The sequence below is a fragment of the Dermochelys coriacea genome, chromosome 5, assembly GCF_009764565.3.
Source record: "Dermochelys coriacea isolate rDerCor1 chromosome 5, rDerCor1.pri.v4, whole genome shotgun sequence".
Taxonomy (NCBI): domain Eukaryota; kingdom Metazoa; phylum Chordata; order Testudines; family Dermochelyidae; genus Dermochelys; species Dermochelys coriacea.
The window spans coordinates 10954448-10963269 of NC_050072.1; positions in this window are offsets into that span (position 1 = coordinate 10954448).

Below are 8822 nucleotides of genomic sequence, written 5' to 3' on the forward strand. Positions count from 1 at the left end.
ACAAACTGAGAACCTGTCCCTGATCCAAAGATCTTACAGTCCAAGCAGGAAAGACAAATAACGAAATGATCATTATCGTAATTTTACACATGAGGGGAACTAAGTCACAGAGAGATTAAGAGCTTAATTTTCAGAACAGCTGATCATCCTTAGCTCCAATTAAAGCTCCAGATTCCCAGAGCCTCTGAAAATCAGGTCCTGTGTGGCTTGACTGAGCTCAAGCGAGAAGCCTTTGGTAGATCTGGGAGTTAAAACTAGATTTTTGCACCCCAATCTAGTGCCTTATGCACAAGACAAACTTTCTTTGGGGAAGAGACAGAAATCCCACAATTCTTTTTCTGCAGGCCTTGCATAATGGAACTACGGAAAGTTCCCCTGATGCACACTACTGCACACACACAGATGCCACTTTAGCCTCTAGGCCTTCTGTCAAGTACAGTCACTTAGAAAAATCCTTGCAAACCCAAAATAGCAGGCGCTAAATCAGTCAGCATGGCAAGCAGACTGTTCAAGGAAAATGGAAATAAATTGTTTATAAGGAAAACAGATATCACCTTTTGTAACCCTGGCATTACCATTTAAATGGTCCTTGACAAGGATCTTATTTTATGCCATTTTACATTCATGCTTAGCAAACAAATACTGAACATTCATTAAGCAAACCGATATAACAAAAAGAAGTGCAATGACTCCAGGAATGTTATCGCACTCCATGTTCTGGGAGTGATAAATAATTAAACACCTGTTGGCATTTGTGTGCGTGATTTTATGTATGTATATGACTCCATATCTACAGCAGCCCAGGGAAACTATCTCCTGCTGCAAGACCCTATTATTCGTTTACATTTAGAAATCAAGGGCCTGATCCTTAATTGGTGTACATCGGATCATGCCATTAGAGTCAGTGGAACAAGGCTTTTAGTTACAGCATTTATCCATCACCAGAATAAAAAAACAACAACAGAAGCCTTTGCTAATTAAAATGACTGCTTTTTATTCAAGGACCAGAACTAGATCCTTTGTTTTTGTTTTAAATATACTTTTGTTTTTAATTTTCAAGAATAAATTAGAGGACGAAAAATCCAGTGTGTTAAAGTTCAAGGTAGCAAATGCAATCAGATTTTGTATTGTACAGGAACAAAGTAAATCGTCAGGACTATTTATAGTAGATAAACATTAGGAGTAACATTTTCAAAAGCCCCTACGTGACCTAGGACCCTAGGTCTCATTGAAGGTCAATGGGACTTAGGCTCCAAAGATACTTCTGTACTTTTGAAAACTGTATTCTATTGGACTAAAGGCTTGATTATCCCCTCAGTTATGCACAAGGGATGAAAATTTACCCCAACAATAATTACCCCCTTTCTTGAGGGAGTGAATTGGGAATTAAGGGGTCCATAGGTCTTTGTGCTTGCCCTCAGCATAGGGGTGAATTTCATCCTACAAACAAGAACCACAACTTTGATTATCCAGAAAACACAAGTGAAACTGAATCAATCTGGATAATCAAGGTTTTTGCTATTCACATCAGTTCCCAGCTATTCTAGGGAGTATCGGATAACTGGGGTTTTGATAATCTATCATTTCATGATTTAAGGTGATGTAAATGAGAGAGACACGATTCATTGCTCTGCCATTAAAGTTATACAAAACTCAGCATTCTGGTGTCCAGGGTACAGCATGCATTACAGGGGTGGGCACTATTCCAGTATGCATGGGGAAAGAGGGATAGAAATGCATGCATTTTTCAGATGGATAACACTTGTTAAAAGGAACCCATTATGCTTGCTGTCCCATTGGATTTGTCAAACAAATACAAGTTTTAGAGGGAGACTTAATTAAAGCCAATTTGGGGCCACTTCATTTATGCTCAACCTGGACACCATTCATAGCCTCTACATCAGTGAAGGACAACTATTTTTTTCTCCCAACACTCCTCAAACAGAAACTAAAATAAAATCTAATAGGGCACAGACTGTAATATTATTCAAGGTCACCAGATAGCACTACTGCTGTTAATTCTATGGAGTCTGTTGAACTGTATGAATAGGCAGTTAGATCTTGCAGAAATGCTTACTGCTATTTGCCCTTTTTTTTTTTTTAGAATCAGTGGATACCATCAGTAAAGTCTGTTCTGTCTGAGCCTCTCTTTGACAGGATCATTTAGTAGATGCAGAACTGCTGCCTCTAGGTTACACCCATGGAGAGCAAATAAAATCATTGCATAGTGTCGAAACATGACATTATCAGAAGGTAAGTGGAAAAGCAACCTAAGAAGAACAGTTAAGTGACCAAAACCATTGAGTATGATGGAGTTCAATGATCCAGAAAGAAATGGAAAACATGAGCCCTCCTAAGCAGTGGACAAATTCGAGCCACTTTCCGAGCTCCCTTTCATGAGTATTCTGAGTGAGAAGTGAGAAGGAAAAATGGTGCTATGTTCCAATCTGGGTTGGAGGAAGAGGTAGAGACATTTATAACTCTCAGATAGATTTGTGGTCTCAGCTAATGGGGAAAAAAAGGTGTGAGTGTATTACAATCAACCTGTTTCTTCAAAAGGTAACCTGATGTTTGCATGCTACACTGCAATTTAAAAACCTGTGCCACCAAGTCTCAGAGCCCAAGTCAGCTGACTTAGGTTCAAAACTAGGGCTGAGAGACTAAAAATAGTAGGTTAGACATTGAGGCCTCTTCCCCCTCAGGGCCTCACAGCATAGGCTCCAGCCCAAGCCTGAATGACTACACTTCAGTTTTATAACCCCACAGCCCAAGCCCCATGAGCCCAAGTCATTTGATGAGGCCAGCCTCAGCCAGGCCGTGGGTCTCTTACTGCAGCATAAACATACTCCTTAAGGCCAGTGTTATACAGGAAATCAGACTGGAACATCTCAATGGTCCCTTCTGGCCTTGGAATCTATCAATAACAATGTACAGGCCCAATGATCTCACAGAATGATTTGTGACAGAGGTAGAGCTTCTGACTAAGAACTGTGCAGTGGACTGCAGGGGTAATCCTAATCTTTTAGGGTATGGTCTCCCCTATGCATGCTTTTTCACCTAAATGGTAACACATAGCTCTTACATAGTGCTTTACACCCATAGATCGCCAAGCACTTTACAGCCAAGGTATCAATATCAGCATTTTACATATGGGGAAACTGAGGCACAGAGAAAGGATGTGACAAATTCAAAGTGTCACAGCAAAGGAGCAGCAGAGTGGGGAACTGAAGCCAGGTCTCCTGAGTCCCAAGCCAGTGGCTATCTACTAGGCCACACTACACTGGGATGGCAGAATCCCATCAGGGTTGCAACAATTTAATGTTCACAATGTTAAACAATTACATGAAGTTTCCCATACAGAATATAACTGTTCTACAATGTTATAATAATGCAACAGAGTTCAGTTCATACAATTCGTTAGTAGGCTTTCAATTCCACTAAGTTTCAAGTATTCAAACAGCTTTACGCTGTAGAAATGTAATGTATTAGGCATCTTAACATACAGAATACATCTTAAAAGGCAGTTATTGGCAATTTCATACTGTTGATAATGTTAGAACTTTTCTGAATCAGATAACAACAAATGATCTTTACTACTGTGTTTTATATATTCTTATTTGTCTGTAGTGTCATATAATCCAATCTTATCCATATTTAACAACTATAGAATTTACTGAATATGGTATCAGAGTAGCAGCCGTGTTAGTCTGTATTCGCAAAAAAGAAAAGGAGTACTTGTGGGCCCTTAGAGACTAACAAATTTATTTGAGCATAAGCTTTCGTGAGCTATAGCTCACTTCATCGGATGCATTCGGTGGAAAATACAGTGGGGTATGTAAATGGAAAAAAAATAGAATTTAAGAGCAAATTAATGGTAGACAGAATTCTTTAATAATAAATCCATTTAGTATTAATGATAATTTACAGAGACTATGTAGAGGGTGAAAATCACCCCACACAGAGATCTACATAAGAATATGGAAGATTTAGGTGATGTATATAGAGCAGAAGTGCACACTGATGCGCAGAATGCTCTTGAGTCCATACCTTGACTAGCTGTTGCCTCAGCTCTGGAACCAATCTGCTGTGATTAATAAAAGTAATGGGACAGACTTCACTCTTTAATAACAAAAGTGATATAGCACTTGTTGAGCTCTTGTCTTACCCTTGGTGGACGTGAACAACTGATCACCATCTTGTGTATAACAATCGTCTACAGCTATAAAATACACACAGAGTGCAATTCTTCCCACATGCTACTATGGAAACTTCAGCTTAATCTACTGGTTAGAGAAGAGGATGAGGAGCCAAATGTGTTAGTCCTCAACTCTAGGAAGAAGTTGCTCCTAAGTTTTTTTCAGTTACTGTCATGGCACAATGCGGAGCTGTCTTGAGCAGCCACAGGAGAAGAACAGCAGGTCACAGAGCAGCAAGAAAACCATTGAAACTACACTTCTCAGAGTCAATGACAGTGGAGACATTCACCTCCCACACAAGTGTGGAGACTTCTCGTAACATGCAGTTACTCTCCTCCAAGACCCGTAGAATATTGATTGCACTCTATTGAGCACGCTTATTTGCCTGAGCGTGCTCATTCTATTGAATATGCTTGCTCAAGGGTGAGCTGTGATGTATTTGCCATGTCCCTTTTTCCACAGTTCAGCAGTATCTTTGGACTAGCCTTCTGCACTGGGGTGAATTTCATCCAAAATGAAGGTATAAGAAATTTGGCCCCATCCTCAACTGGTGTATTTCACTGAAGTAACTATGCCGAATTGCACCAGTTCAGTATCTGGCCCATGATCAGTGTCAGGCCTTTAGAATTAGTGACAGCTTAGTGACCTAGATCTGAGAGAGACCCCCATGTGGCACATGAAGATGTTACTCAAGCCATTGGAATAGCAACGTGCCGCGGTTCATCATGAGCAAATGTGAAAGGCACGTCTGCAAGATCTTACCCCTGCTGCTCTGGTAATATGACAATGGTTGTGAGCGGGATACAGGGATTGTTCTTGACAGCTGGCAGCACAGGAGGTGGTAAGCTAAATATTACAATCCACATCTCCAGCAAAACTCTTCATAGAGCCGCACCATTCTGAGACCACAATGTGAAACAACAGAGCTATAAAACTGCTTACATTTGATTATCCAAAAGATATACTGTGTATACTAAGTGAGTATTGTTACAGACATTAACTGAAGCAGTAATTAACTGGTATGGATATGGTTGGGCATTGATTAAAGCTGTGCTGTTTTCTTCTATAACCTGTTTGGTTACCAGTGACCCACCGTGTGGCACTGCTATTGGGCAACATTGTCTAATTTTGCCTCTTTGAACTTTTTCCTGACACCATTCCTTGACACTCTGCCAGTTGTAGTGATATCACACAACCAGTGCCAGGTTGCATTATTATGCATTGCTATGCGTGTCTATAATTGTATGAGGGCAGAAAAAGGCACGTCTCTGATTCGAAGGACTACCCCATGCCAACTTTCAAGTTCCTGCTGCAAAGCACAGACACTAGTATGCTTCAAAAATGTTTGGAAAAAGTATCATAATGGGAAGTGTTAAGAAACCTAAATATAGGGGTCGCTGCTGCTCCTCCAGCTACTCCCATATCAATAATATTGAATATTTGTGTTGGCTTTTGCAACATTAATAGCACTCATTTAATACAGCTATTTTTGTAGGTAATGTATATAAAATTCCATACAAAACAATGACTCTGATGCAGTTACTATGTAATCATCTATTTTATTATCCAATAATGCAGTCATAGAATCATGGAAATGTAGGGCTGGATGGGACCCTAAAAAGTCATCCATCCATCACCTTCTGCTGAGACATGATTAAACATTCCTAGACTGGAACCGCACCTGATCTAACCTGTTTTAAAAAACCTCCTAGAACAGAGATGCCACAATCTCCTGAGGTCACACGTTTCAGTGCTTAACTATCCTTATAATTAGAAAGTTTTCCATAATACCTAAACTAAATTTCCCTTGCTGCAACCTAAGATGATTACTTCTTGTTCTACCCTTGGTGGACATGGAGAACAACTGATCATCATCCTCTTTATAACAACCTTTTACAGATTTGAATCAGTGCTAATAAATGCACACAGTGTGCAATTCTTCCCGTATGCTATTACACAATCTTCAGTGTAATCTACTGGTTAGAGTAGGGGACTAGGAGCTAAATGTATTAGCCCTTACTCAAGCCTCGATTTGCTGTCTGACCTTGGAATGTCACTTGAGCACTCTTTTCTTCAGTTTACCTATTTATTCGACTAATATAATAATTCTTACCAACCCATCAGAGGTTATTGTTGTTTACTAGGGAGAATGCTTTGAGATCCTAGGGTGAAAAGGGGGTAGGTGTTTTTGCTATTTTAGCTGCTAAAAGTTTACAATACCAGAGAACACAGCCCTGAAGTAATAGTAATTATACGTGGACTAATCACTATAGAGCCTTTGCATAGTATTTTATTTATAAAAACTCAGCTATTGAATACTGATATGATTTTTAAGTAACCAGAGTTCTCTCTCCTGCTATTCTACCTACCATAGAGCCTTTAATAGAGAAGATTTCATTGGTGTCATACATGCTGCTGTAAACATCTAAGCTGGGAGGCAAAACATTTCCTTCTGGAAATAAAACTTGTATTTATGCTAAAACAATTCTTGTGATCTGCAGCCTCTTATAATTGGTTTGCAGACTATACACATTTCTTTGCACTTTGCTTCACAGGATGTCCCTCCTATTGTCAGGCATACTCAAGAGCCATGTTTGTAAGCTAACAGACATAGTGTTATGGTCAGGGCCGCAAAGCTCCACACAGCCCCACAGAGTTCTGGGAGGCTCTCAGAGAGAACAGCCATTGTGCCATTTTTCTGGGCATCATCTGAAGCCCTGTGAAGTCAATGGGAGTCCTTCTGCAGACTTCAATGGAGTTTGGATGAAGGCCCTTGAGGCAACTGCAGTGCTTATCCCTCAGCTCCCCTGGCTAATGCAGAAGCTGATGTGAGCCATGACTCGCTGAATAGCATAGCATTGACTTAAGGCTAACCCTGGAGAGTCCTTCTACTTTGCAGGCACAAAGGGTGATCTTGTTTATATCCCACACATGGAGTAAGAGGATGCAGCAAACCCATTTTCTTCTGACTTTGCATTGCACACCCACACAAGCAGCCGACACAACCTACTATTGAAAGCTGAGCCCCTCTTTACACAAGGGTTGGACAGAGGCCATGGAATTTTTTTTGGGGGGGGAATTATTATGATTTTTATTTTTTAATATTTTTATTGCAGTAGCACTTAGAAGCCCCACTCATGGACCAGGACCCTATTGTGTTAGGTGCTATACATAAACATACAACATAGGGATGGTTTCTTTCCCAAAAGATCTGGTAGGGGCCATGGTGGACAAGCAAGTCACTATGCATTCCCAGTGTGACGATCCTTGAATATACAAACAAGGGAGTGGGAGTAGCGAGTACACACAGACAGGTGATTTTACCTCTGTAGACTGTATTGATGAGAACAATATTAGAATACCACTCAAAGTTCTGATGTCCATATTTTCAAATGGAAGGTGAAAAATTGAAGAAGGTGCAAAAAAGAGCCACAAAATTATCTAAGGGCTGGAGAAAAAGCCTTACAATGAGAGACTTAAAGAGATGAGTCTGTTTAGCTTATCAAAAAGAAGGTTGAGTTCTAAGTACCTTCAGGAAAAGAAAACACTAAAAGGCTCTCTAATCTAACACAGAAATTGGAAACAAGATACAGTGACAAATTAGAAATAAGGCACACATATTTAACAATGAGGAGGATTAATTACTGGAACAAACAGTTAAGGAAAGGGATGATTTCTCCCTCTGTTGCAGTTTCTAGATTAAAACCAGAAGCCTTTCTGAAAAATATTCTTCACTCATGGACAAATGATTGTGCTCAAAATAGGGGTAACTGGATGTAATTTAAGGACCTGTGATATACATGAGGTCAGACTTGATATAACACTCCATTTTCGCTTTAAACTCTATGTATCATTGAAAGAGCTTACAATCTGCTCATGCTTCTTCTATATCAGAACTCTACTCACAAGCAATCCCAGAGATATGCTGCCCTGAAATTACCTTTAGTAGGCTTCTAAATCAACACATCTCATTGATACATGCATATATCTATAAATAGATTTACATATGTAATGGGAGTTTTTGCCATGTATCAAGGGAAGAATGGACTCCTAAGGCTTGAATAAATTTGGACTCTTGCCCCTTGCTGCTCAGGATAAATAGATGAAGCTATTTTGTTCCTCACAACAGGACCATTATCAGATGAACAAGTTCTAAATCATACTTATGGTCACAAATTCAGCTTTAGGTCTAAATCAGTGTGAAAAACAGTTGATGTAATTTATATAATCTTTCTGCAGGTTAGCGTAAAGGCTCAGAATCTCCCTCTTGCCAATACAATTATCAACCACAATTCATTCATCTGACAAATTATGTCATTATTTTTCTAATGACTTATTTGAAAATACTTTTTCCATTATTTGTCCAGTTCTACTTAACAACATGTGAACATGTAAAACCCTTCCATATCACCTCTGAATTTTAGGCTAGTGTATCAAGAATGTGTGTAGACCAAAGTGCTAAAGCCAAGTAGCCAGCTGAAGTGGGCAAGTAAACTCAAATTAGTATGCTTGGATCTGGGAGTCAACAGAAACTTCTTAAATGTTCTGACATTATGAACTTGTGTCATGGTGACTCAAAGAGTTTGGAGACAACTTCACTGAATGAGTGCCAAACCCCAGATTTTC